General features: G+C 34.3%; 1 long non-coding RNA gene across 3 annotated transcripts in view; it reads left to right on the top strand.

Annotated features, from left to right (window-relative positions):
• LOC145722642 (uncharacterized) overlaps nucleotides 1–9,135 on the top strand; it is a 120,038-nt gene extending 110,903 nt beyond the window's left edge. For all 3 annotated transcript variants that reach the window (XR_014147039.1, XR_014147038.1, XR_014147037.1), the window contains one exon: nucleotides 8,602–9,135. This is a non-coding gene — a long non-coding RNA (uncharacterized LOC145722642). The remainder of the gene's footprint in view (nucleotides 1–8,601) is intronic.
• The last annotated feature ends 2,964 nt before the right edge of the window (nucleotides 9,136–12,099 follow it).

Raw genomic sequence — 12,099 nt, 5'->3', positions numbered from 1 at the left:
CCTTTTACAAATGCAACATGTCTGGCTTTCAGCAAAAAAACTGCAGGCATGTAGGATGGTTTTTATTTTTTTTATTTTTTTTATTTTTTTTTTATGTAGGATGGTTTTTAAATCAGCACTAAATCAATTGTTCTTTAGGGATGCCTTAAATCTAATTTCTGAGATACCTATTTGGCTTTGAAAACTTGTGAGATCTTATTGATTGGGTAGTTTTAATTAAAAAAAAAAAATGAAATTCTTAAGATGGAGAGAAAAAGCATTTTGACTTATGCAATAGTTGTTCATTATATTTTTTCTTACATCTCAACTACTTTGTTCTTTTTAATTTGTTTTTAAAATTATCTTATTTTTTATTGTAGTAAGAACACTTACCATGAGATCTACCTTTTCAATAATTTGTTGAGTGTACAATATAGTACTGTTAACAATAGACACAATGTTGTATAGCCTATCTCTAGAACTTACTCCTCTTGTATAAGTAAAACTTTAGACCCAACAAACAGCAACTCCCCAACTCCTCTCCCCAGACCCTGAAAACCACCATTCTACTATCTATGACTCTGACTCCTTTAGGTACCTCATATAAGTGGAATCTTGCAGTATTTACCCTCTGTGACTGGCTAATTTTCCGGAGCATAATATCCTCCAGGTTAATACATGTTGTTGCATATGGCAGGATTTTCTTCATTTTTAAGACTGAACAATATTCTCATTGTATGTATATATCAAAGATTCTTTAGCTATACAGCTGTTGAAGAACCTTTAGGTTGTTGCTATTTGTTCGATACTATGGATAATGCTGCAATGAACTGGAGAGTGCATAAATCTCTTTGATATCCTGATTTCAATTCTTTTAGGTATATATCCAAAACTGAGATTACTTGTTCATATGGTAGTTCTGTTTTTAATCTTTTGAGGCAACCCCATACTATTTTCCATAGTGGCTACACCATTTTACATTCCCACCAACGGGGCACAAGTGTTCTCTTTTCGTCACATCTTCACCACTTGTTATCTCTTGTCTTTTTGGTGATAACCATCATAACAGGTGCGAGGTGATCTCATTATGGTTTTGATTTGTGATTCCCTCATAATTAATAGCATTATCTCATGGTTCTTTTAATCTATAATTCTCTAATTGCATATGATGATGAGTATCTTTTCTTTTTTAATATTTATTTATTTTATGTTCAAGGGCACGTGTGGTGATGAGCACTGGGTGTTGTATGCAACTAATGAATTGTTGAACATTACATCAAAAACTAATGATGTATTATATGTTGGCTAGATGAGTATCTTTTCATAAGCTTATTTCTCATCTATAGATCTTCTTTAGTGACATGTCTGTTCAGGTCTTTTGTTTACTTATTAATTGGTTTATTCATTTTTTTTTACTGTTCATTTTAAAGCATTCTTTGTGATTTTGGATAATTGTCCTTTGTCAGATATATCTTTTGCAAATATTTTCTCCCAACCTGTGGCTTGTCTTCTCATTCTCTTGACTTGTATCCATTTCTAACCTTCATTGAAGCTGGGCATATTGGAGGCACATGTGAATTAGGGTTATATCAAAGACTTGACTAAGTGCTCATTCTAGAATATTAATGTTAGTGTCAGATATGGTTCAATTCTAATCCCATATCTTCTACTTACTAAATGTATAACCTTCAGATTTTACTATTTAACCTACAGATTTACTATTTAACCTTTTAACATTATCTCGTCAAATGGTTTTTAATGAGAATGAAATAGCATATGTGTTATTAAAGCTCTGTCACAACATCAAGAATCTATGCAGATGCACTAAACTAATGGTATGGTATTAAAAGAACACATGAGGAATTCATTAAACAGTGCAATCTCAGCAGGTGCTCAGTCAGATCTCATAGAGACTGTAATACTGCTCAGGAACTATTATAATCATTCAGGCCACAGTACAGCCATGTGGCCATGGTTCCTTTATTGCTTTCGTAGCAACAGCTGTACATTATTTGCTATTCTAGTGCTTCTCCTTCATCCTCTATTTGTATTGTTCAGCTTTGGATCTTGCCACTGCCTATACTCTATTTCTGCATGTTTTATGCAAAACTCTTCAAGACAGGACTGATTGGTTTGAAGAACTCATATACCAGCATTATTATTAAGCTCTGGACTCACCTATGGTTGGATGGCTTTGGGCCAGATATACTTTCCATGCCTACTCATCTGTTGTAAGAAAGACTGAGCCTTGTGCTCATCTTTTCAAGGAAAAAAATACTCTGAACTTTTTAAAAACTATTGAATTATACACACACACACACACGGATTTCAAATATATAAACTTCAAATATATAAATTTTATATACAAATGTACTATTATTTTATGCCATAATACCTCTTAATATGTCAACCATACTGACTTTACATCTGAAATCAACAAACATGTCTCTTCCGCAGGGGCTTTGTCTTTTTTTTTTTTTTTTTTCTGGGAACATTCTTTCTAGATATTTTTATAGTTGATCTCATCTAGTAATTTCAGACTCGGCTTAAATATAGTTCCTAAAGCATTAGACTTTCCCTGGCCAACATCTAAGGTCACTTCCTACTCAGTTACCAGGTTACCATGTTATCATGTGAAATAACCTATCTAAAATTGCTTTACTTTTCTCTTTGTTATTGTACTGGAATATAAGCCTCATTAAGGCCTGGACTATTTCTGTTTCATCACCCTGAATCACTATAGCACCACACATTGGCTAGGGCAGAGTAGATGCCTATTAGATGATTGGTTATTAGCAGACAGTTAGGACAATAATCCCCTCTATCAGATAAAATATATCAAACACCTTGGCATTACACAAGTATAGAAAGTGGCCCTGACAAATGCTCTCCAAAATTTAATATATGACAATGTCATTTATTTTTTTAGTTTCCTAAGACAGGACTTCTATATATTCTGTCAACGTGAGGAGGCTTTGTTGGCTGTTTGGTTTTCCAAACCTCTTGAATGCTTTCAAAACCCTGAAACTCTGCTAGTGTTGGAGTGGGAGTACGTCACAAACCATTGCACCCTCTAGCCCCCAAAAGCCTAGATTCTATGCTCCAGGGAACATCAAAAAACAACAGTATGCTTTCATTTTCCAAAATCTAGACAGATGTTTCCTTTTAAAGTTCCCATAGCTTGCCTCATGGTAACAGGTTACTGGATAAGGAAACCTCAAATTCTATAAAATAAACAAAGACATAGATTTATAGATATTAGTATTTTATTTTTTGTAGAAAAAGACAGTGACACAGAGTTATTTTTTCAGTATTTTTCATGACACCATACCTACAATTCCTTATTATGCATATATAGTAAAGACTGAAAAAATAAAAAATAGAATGAGGGAAAGTACAGAAAGAAAGAAATGTAGTAAGTTAAACTTTTGTATATTTTTCTCAGAGAGTTTTAACATTAAGTATTAAATTGCAAAGACATAAAATGTTATTTTATTCTTTCTAGTTTTCTCTGCTAACAGCAGAACTAAAACCTGAGATCACTTTACCTCATTCTGTAAATTCCGAAGTAGACTCTAATTTATAAGAATATTTTGCACAGGAAGATTCCTGAGAATATTTTTTCACACAGCCATGATAAAGTCTTCCTGGCATAGTGTTGCAGGGGATTTCTGTATTAACAGGTTTTGTGGTCAAAGATCTTGTTTTTAATGCAGGCATCAAAGAAAAGAATATGAACAAAGCAAAAAATTTGTACAAAATTGTAGCAAAAATGTTCCCTCAAAATCTGAAGAAAGTAGAAGTGAATGCAAACAAAAATGTGTAAACAGATTTGTAATAAATGTAATTTTTATTTGATATAAAGCCATAATTTAAAAAGATAAAAAATAAGAGCCTGTAGAGTGGAATATTTCTTGAAATAATGTTGACATGAATTTCAGGTGCTGGTAAAAATAAAGAATTTTTAATATTATGCTTCTGGAATTAAATTTAAAATTTACTTTTTGCTATACTTAAATCAATTTTTATTATTTCTCTAATGTTATCATTTTGGAATTATAAAAAGGGAATGTATGGGGTGCCTGGGTGGCTCAGTTGGTTAAGCGACTGCCTTCGGCTCAGGTCATGATCCTGGAGTCCCGGGATCGAGTACCGCATCGGGCTCCCTGCTCGGCAGGGAGTCTGCTTCTCCCTCTGACCTTCCTCCTTCTCATGCTCTCTGTCTCTCATTCTCTCTCTCTCAAATAAATAAATAAAATCTTTAAAAAAAAAAAAAGGGAATGTAATTAAATGGGATTAGTTTATATGTATATAATTCTGTATTTTACTGGTTTATAGATAACTTGAAGTAAATTGGAAAAATATTTTAGAACAATATCAATTGAGAATACAAATAACAAAATCCATTCTGGGTAGATTAGTAAAATATGTTAGGTTGTCACAGATTCTTGGGGGAGGTTCAGAAAGTAGGAACTATGCCGAAACACACCATTTAGCACCAATGACACTGCTTCTGGGTACCAGCATTTCTGTTACTATAATCCATGAAGAATCAAGTCTTCATTACCACACTGACTGACTCCAAACCCAAATCTTGGTCAGTTGTATCTGACTGATGAAATCTAGGCCATAAACCTGCGCCTTACATATAGAGAAGTCTACAATTATAGGTTATCTGCCTTTTGTAATGGAAAAATCAAGACATAAAATAAGGAGAGTTATAAAATGTTCACAATGTTGTGAAGCCACAAATAACAGATATATACTATCAAATTATGCTAGAGTTCATGTAACAAAATGGCTTCTTACAATGGATAATTTTGAATTAGATAATGATGGCTTGACTTCAAGGACAGATTTCTGAGACTGAGTTCAGTTTTCTAGCCAAATGTGACATGTAGAGTTGTCCTCATTATCAGGATTAGAACTAGGTTATAATTTTTTCTTCTTAAGTCCTGATGGACCAATTCCCTGTAGTAATTCTAATTTCCCCTGAAGAACCTTAAAACTTAAACTTTTCACTTAATACCCACTAGGATGGTTAGAATAAATAATCATATAATACATATTGGCAAGGATGTGGAGAAATGGACATCTCATATATTGCAGCTAGGAAAGTAAAATCATGTAGCCACTCTGAATGATGGTCTGGCAATTTCTCCAATAGTTAAATAAAGAGTTACCATACGACCCAAATAATTCTAAGTTATATACTCAAGAAAAATGAAATATATGTCTACACAAAACTTGCACAGGAATATTTATAGCAGCACCATTCAAAATAGGCAGAAAGTAGAAATGTCCAAAAACTGATAAATGGATAAACAAAATATGGTATATCCAAACAATGGAATATTATTTGATCATAAAAATGCTACATGCTACAACATGGATGATCCTTGGAAATTATCATGCTAAGTAAAAACAAAAACAAAACCCAAAAAAACAATTACAAAGGAGCACCTATTTATAATTCCATATATATGTAATGTCCAAAGTTAGGCAAATCTATAAAGGATGTAACATATGACATGGCAACTATAGTTGATAACACTGTACTGTATAATTGAGAATTGCTAAGAGAGTAGAACTTAAATATTCTCACCAAAAAAAGGAGAATACATGTATGAGTGTGTATGTGTGTGTGTGTGCATATACTTACACACACATAGTAGAGAAATATTCGTGTTCATGGATTGGAAGAATTATTACTGTTAAAATGTCAGGCTAAGGAAACAGAAACAAAAATAAACTACTGGGACTACACCATAATAAAAAGCTTTTGCACAGTGGAAAACCACTGGTTGCTAAGCCATCAATCAAATGAAAAGGCAACCTACTGAATGGGAAAATATATTTGTAAATTATATATCCAGTAAGGGGTTAATATTTAAAATATATAAAGAACTTAGATAACTCAATATCAAAAACAAACAACAAATGGGCAGAGGACACAAACAGACATGTTTCCAAAGAAGACATACAGATGATCAGTTGACACATAAAAAGATCCTCAACATCATTCATCTGTCTGGGAAATGCAAATCAAAACCAAAAGGAGACATCACCTGACACCTGTCAGAATGGCTAGTATCAAAAGGACACAAAATAACAAGTGTTAGCAAGGATATGGAGCAAAAGGAACCCCTGTGCACTGTTGGAGGAGATGTACACTGGTGCAGCCACTCTGGAAAGCAATATGGAGTTTTCTCAAAAAATTAAAAAGAGAAATACCATGTGATCCAGTAATTGCACTACTGGGTATTTACTCAAAGGAAACAAAACCACTAATTTGAAAAGATGTATGCACCTTTATGTTTATTGCAACAATAGCCAAGCTATGGAAGCAACCCAGGTGTCCATTGACAGATGAATAAAGATGATGTGGGGTGTGTGTGTGTGTATACATTTATACATATATATATAAGGAATATAACTCAGCCATGAAAATGAATGAATCTTGTTCTTTGGACAACATAGATAGACCTAGAACGTATTATGCTAAGTGAAATAAGACAGAAACAAATACTATATGATTGCACTTATACATGGGATCCAAAACACAAATGAATAAACAAAAAGCATAAAAAGGCCCTTATGTATAGAGAACAAATTGATGGTTGCCAAGGAAGGTAGTAAGGGTGGGGAGATGGGTAAGATGGGTAAAAAGGAGAAGGAGATACAGGCTTACAGTTAAGGAATGAATAAGTCATGGGAATAAAAGTTATGGCATAGGGAATGTAATCAACAATACTGTAATAGCATTGTATGGTGACAAATGGTAGCTACACTGGTGATGAGCATAACATTATGTATAAACTTGTTAAATCACTATGTTGTACACCTGAAACTAATGTAACATTTTCTGTCTACCTATATATAATACATATACATATGTATATGTACATACATACATATAAATATAAATATATATATATATTTAAATGAACATTAAAGATAAACTGAGAAGCTCTGTGGTAGCAAAATAATAGGATTCCAAAGATGCCCATGTCCTAATTCCAAGAAAATACAGTATGTTAGTTTACCTGGCAAGGGAGAATTAGGGTTGCAGATGGAAATGAGGTTGCTTATCAGTTTATTTTGAGATGAAGAGATTATTTTAGGTTATCCAGGTTGGCTCAATACAGTTGAAACACTGCTTATAAATGGAGGACAGAGGCAGACATGAAAGAATCCAAGATGGCAGTGTGAGAGGGACCCAGCCTGGAATTAACTGGATTGGAAGACAGAAGGGTCACAAGGAATGGGGGCAGCCTGTAGAAGCTGGAAAAGTCCAGAAAATGGATTCTCCCCTGGACCCTCCACAATGAAATGCAATCCTGCTGACATCCTGATTTTAACTCAGTGAGGCCAATATTGGTTCTCTCTCCTCCAGAACTGTGAGCTAATAAATTTGTGTTATTTTAAGCCACACAGCAAATACGATGGTTGCTTCTACATAAATAGCAAATGTCATATGACAGTGGAGCAATGTTTACAAATTTTTTGGAACAATTTCAACCCAAATATTATAATCCAATTGTGAATTTATTGAAACAACAGAGATGAAATATGATGAAACTATTCAAAAAAAGGTATACATGAGAAAGTCTCGAAGAAAGCCCTTGAGTGGATTTCAGCCAACAACAAAATAAACCCAAGTAAAATAATTACAAGTGAAAAGCTATGATAAACTAAACAGACAACTGATAATGAGCAATTAGAACAATCTCCACAGAACTTGAGTCTAAACAGCGAAGTATTATAGAAAGAAACTACATCTTAAATACCATAACTCTTAAAAAATAAAATGAATATAACCGTCCAACAGGAGGCAGGAAGGGAGAGGAAAGAGAAATTAATAGCAGGAAGTAAAAGTGTACTTATCTGTCATTTTCCACAATCATTGTATGTTTATTTTTAGCTCTGTTTTCTGACTCAAGATATGGTTTATTTGGTGAATATTCCATGTGCACCAAAAAGGAAATATTTTCCACTATTGGGTGGGGTACTCTCTAAATGTCAGTTATATCCAGCTGGTTTATGGTGCTGTCAGGTCTTCTAGATTGATTATTTCTCTAGTAGTTCTGTTAGTTACTGCAAGAAGAGTGTTGGAGGTCTCAATGAAAACAATGCATTTGTCTCCTCTTTCTACTAAGTCCATGTGTGCCTCATGTATTTTAAAGTGCTTTTAGATTATTTTATTATGATTTTAGATTATTTTAGATTATTATGTCTTTTTGGTGAATTGACTTCTTTTTTATTATATAATATCCCTTATTCTTGATAATTTTCTTTGATCTATGGTCTGTCATTTGATGCAATTTTATTTCTGCCTCAAGAACTTTGTATAGCAATTAAAAAAACAAAACAGGTTTTCTTGTAAAGGATTCTCCTAGTTTCCTTTAATCTGGGAATGTGTTCACCTTCATTCTTAAAAAATATTTTCATTGGATATAGATTTCTGGGCTGACAGTTTATTTCAGCTCTTTAAACATGTTGTGCTACTTCCTTTTGGCCTCTGTAGTCTTGGAAGAGAAATATACTGTCATTTGCATTGTTGTTAGCTTGTAAATTTTCCTCTAGCTGCTTTCAGTATTTTTTCTTTGTCTCTAATTTTAGAAGTTTCTGATATTCTCAGTGTCCATTTCTTTGCATATTATTGAAAGAGGTCATCGAAGACATGACTGCCACTTGACCTGGGAGCTGGGCCTGGACAATCAAGAGGATCTTCACCCCCACCCCTGTCTTTGGAATGTATGTTCTGCCCGCTGTTTCCATGGTAGGAGCTGGTTTCAAGTATGCAAACTTGAGAGAGTAATGTGCTACTGAGACCATCTAGACTGTGTATGTGACCTGAACCCTGTTAAAGTCTCCATATGAACTCTTAAGATCCTGATAGGTTGTGGCTTCCCAAAACAAGCCTTGTATGTTATTTTCCTTCCGTATTAAACCTATCACCTATCAATCTGGAGTGATCTTCCTCTTTGTTCTGTTTTTGCCCTCGGTGTATGGGAGCTGATTTCGTATTTCGCCTGGGAAACTCCTAAGGTTGCCTGTCAACGTGTATATACAGTTTGGGGTTCATTGAACTTTTTGAATCTATGTATTTATATATTTGACCAAATTTGGGGATTTTGCAGGCTTTTTTTAACTTTTTGACTTTTTTTAACTTTTATTTTTCTATTGAAATTTTTCTCAACTTCTATGAGGGGTGGTCCCTCAAAGGGACCTGATACACTGTTCATATTTTTCAATCTTTTCTTTTTTGGTCAGACTGGATACTTTAGATTTATCGTTAAGTTCCCTGACTCTTACTTTTGTCATCTCCAACCTGCTCTTGAATCCAAAACAGTGAAGGAGTTTTGTTTTTTTATTACTTTTTGTTCTAAAATTTTCATTTGATTTTTAAATAATTTTTCTGTTCTTTATATCATTTATTACCTTGCTGAGACTTTCTATCTTTCCATTCATTTTACAGGTGTTTGTCCTTATTTATTGGAACATTTTTACAAAGTGTTGCTTTAAAGTTTTTCTCAAATGTAATGCCTGTTGTCTCAAATTTGATTCTGTTGGTGATCTTTTTCCATGTGAGTTGTTATTTTTCTGAGTACTTTTTTATGCCAACCAGTTTTGGATTGTCTGACTTTCATTTGAATAGTATGAGACTATGTCTTGTTTAAATCCTATAGAGTATGTTGGTATTTTTGTTATTTTGATAGAAAATCAACCTAGGTGGTTAATTAAGACTAAGTTCAGTGGGTCATGGCTTCAGTAGAAGTGTTTGTTTGTTTTTTGTTTTTTTTTCAAATCTTTGCAGGGCTATTCAGAGCTATCTTTTCTGTGCCCTACCCACTGTCTAATCTGGGGTCTTGGCAGTGGTCTAGCTCATGACTCAGTTTCCAATGTCTGTGCATGTTGTTTAGATCAGATTCACATATGCATATCTTAGAGGTGAGCTCAGGAGTTCATATACAACTCTAGGGTGTTGCTTTCTAAGTCTGTCTCCCTCCATAATCCCCTTTGTACTTTGTGGTATCCTGGCGCTTTTTTTTTTTTTTTATCCTTTGGCCAGAAGTCTGCCCCTTTATTTTCTAGATCTTCTATGAACTCATATCTGTGCTTGTGACTCAAGAGACAAGATGCCGGGGTGGGGTGGGGGGGGGATCCTGATAACTATAGAGGTTTGTCTTATCCTATTGGGACCATGGTCCTCTGATTAGAGTAAGTTTCCCTACCTTAGATTGTCAGATAATCCAGCAGCCCATTTCACTCCTGCTCCTACTGCTACACCATACTCTTGTTTGGGTGCCAACATATAGGAGAACAGAGAAAAGGTAAACCATTGAGGATTCCTCCCACTTGCTGTGAATGTTAAGAGACCCGTTTCCCTCAAGCCAAAACTAGAGGGCTTATCCTTGGCTATTCCTGGTCAGGGTCCTTGCCCACTTCTAGGTTTCAAGCTGCACTAAGTGAAAATCAGGGTATACCAGTAGGGGGAAAATGACAAACTTAACACTCTTTGGGTGATATTTTGAATTTTGATCTTACTCCTCAATGTACCTGCTACTATTTACTTTTCAGAGCCCTCAAATAGCTGTTCCATGAATTCTGCCCAGGTATTATATAGCTGTATTCAGTAAGAGAGATGGTGGAGTGTGATTACTCCAGAACTCTTCACCTCATCCATAATTTTTTTATTTTACCAAAAAGGATAATCATTAGTCCTAGATGGAAGAGGTCACTGAACTTGGATTTTCAGAATAACACATTTGTAGAACTCTCTAAAACTTGATCTATTGAATCTTTACTCATTTTTTTCAGTCCATTTTTTTTCACTGTAAGCATATGAAAAATTAGTCGTAGTTCAAGCTTTGTCAACTAACCAGTCTCTGTATACTCTGGAACTTCCTTTCTTCAGTAAAATGAATGAGCCAGGGCAAAATATTCTAATATATTACTTTCAATTAAAATAATTTCATTTAAAATTTAATTTAAATAAACCTAAAATCCCCATATTTTAGTCTTTGTTATCTCTCTATGACATATTAAGCTTGGATTCTTTCTTTTTTTTTGCTTGATAAAAAATATGTTCAGTTCCAGGGCACCTGAGGGGCTCAGTCGGTTGAGTGTCCGACTTGGTCTCCACTCAGGTCATAAATTCATGTGTCTTGGGATTGAGCCCTGTGTTATGCTCCATGCTCAGTGGGAAGTCTGCTTGAAGATTCTCTCCCTCTGCCTCTCCCCCAACTCTCACATGCTCACATGTGCTCTCTCTCTAAAATAAATAAATCTTGGAACGCCTGAGTGGCTCAGTTGGTTGGGTGGCTTAGTTGGTTGAGTGGCTGCCTTTGGCTCAGGTCATGATCCCAGGGTCCTGGGATCGAGTCCTGCATCAGGCTCCTTGCTCAGCTGGGAGCCTGCTTCTCCCTCTGCTTGTATTCTTTCTGACAAATAAATAAAATCTTTAAAAAAAATAAGATAAATAAGATAAATAAATCTTAAAAAATATGTCCAACTTCATATTAAAATTGCCTTATTAACTTATATGCTGAAGTCAAATGCCTCTGGTTTATGAGAGCATTTTTTGCATATCTTTTCCTAATTCCACATTCACTGATCTCATGTTAGTAGCTTGGATTCAGCTGTAGTAAGAGTATTTGAACAATGAAAATTATCAAATGCTACTGGAAACTTCCCCCAACCCCATAGTTAATTAAACATTTACCAAAACAACACTGCTTATGCTCAAGAACAGGAATTTTTACTTCTTAGGAAAATGATTTTATAGAATATTTCAAAGATGGCAAAGGTTAACAAAAGGTAGATTAGGGCATAGTTCTATCATATATTAAATATATTCATTCTTCTGGCAATACAATATAATCTATTGTTATAGAATCTGTCTGTAATTTCTGAAACACTGCCTAGCATTTTCAGAAACGCTGTCAAATTTTGATTGGAAACAAATTAAAATTATACAAATAAGTTGTAGCTTATATAGCCAAAACCATGGCTGTTTTCTTCAAAGACTCGATTGATCACTCTAGGAGTAAGGTTTGCAAATATTGCTTATAGGGCCTGTAGATATAATTTATATGCTATATCCAACTATAAATC

The sequence above is a fragment of the Leptonychotes weddellii genome, chromosome 7 (assembly GCF_054177405.1).
Source record: "Leptonychotes weddellii isolate Sample4059 chromosome 7, ASM5417740v2, whole genome shotgun sequence".
NCBI classification, from domain to species: Eukaryota; Metazoa; Chordata; class Mammalia; order Carnivora; family Phocidae; genus Leptonychotes; species Leptonychotes weddellii.
The sequence above is the reverse complement of the archived record's forward strand: the minus strand, read 5'-3'. Positions and strand labels throughout refer to the sequence as shown.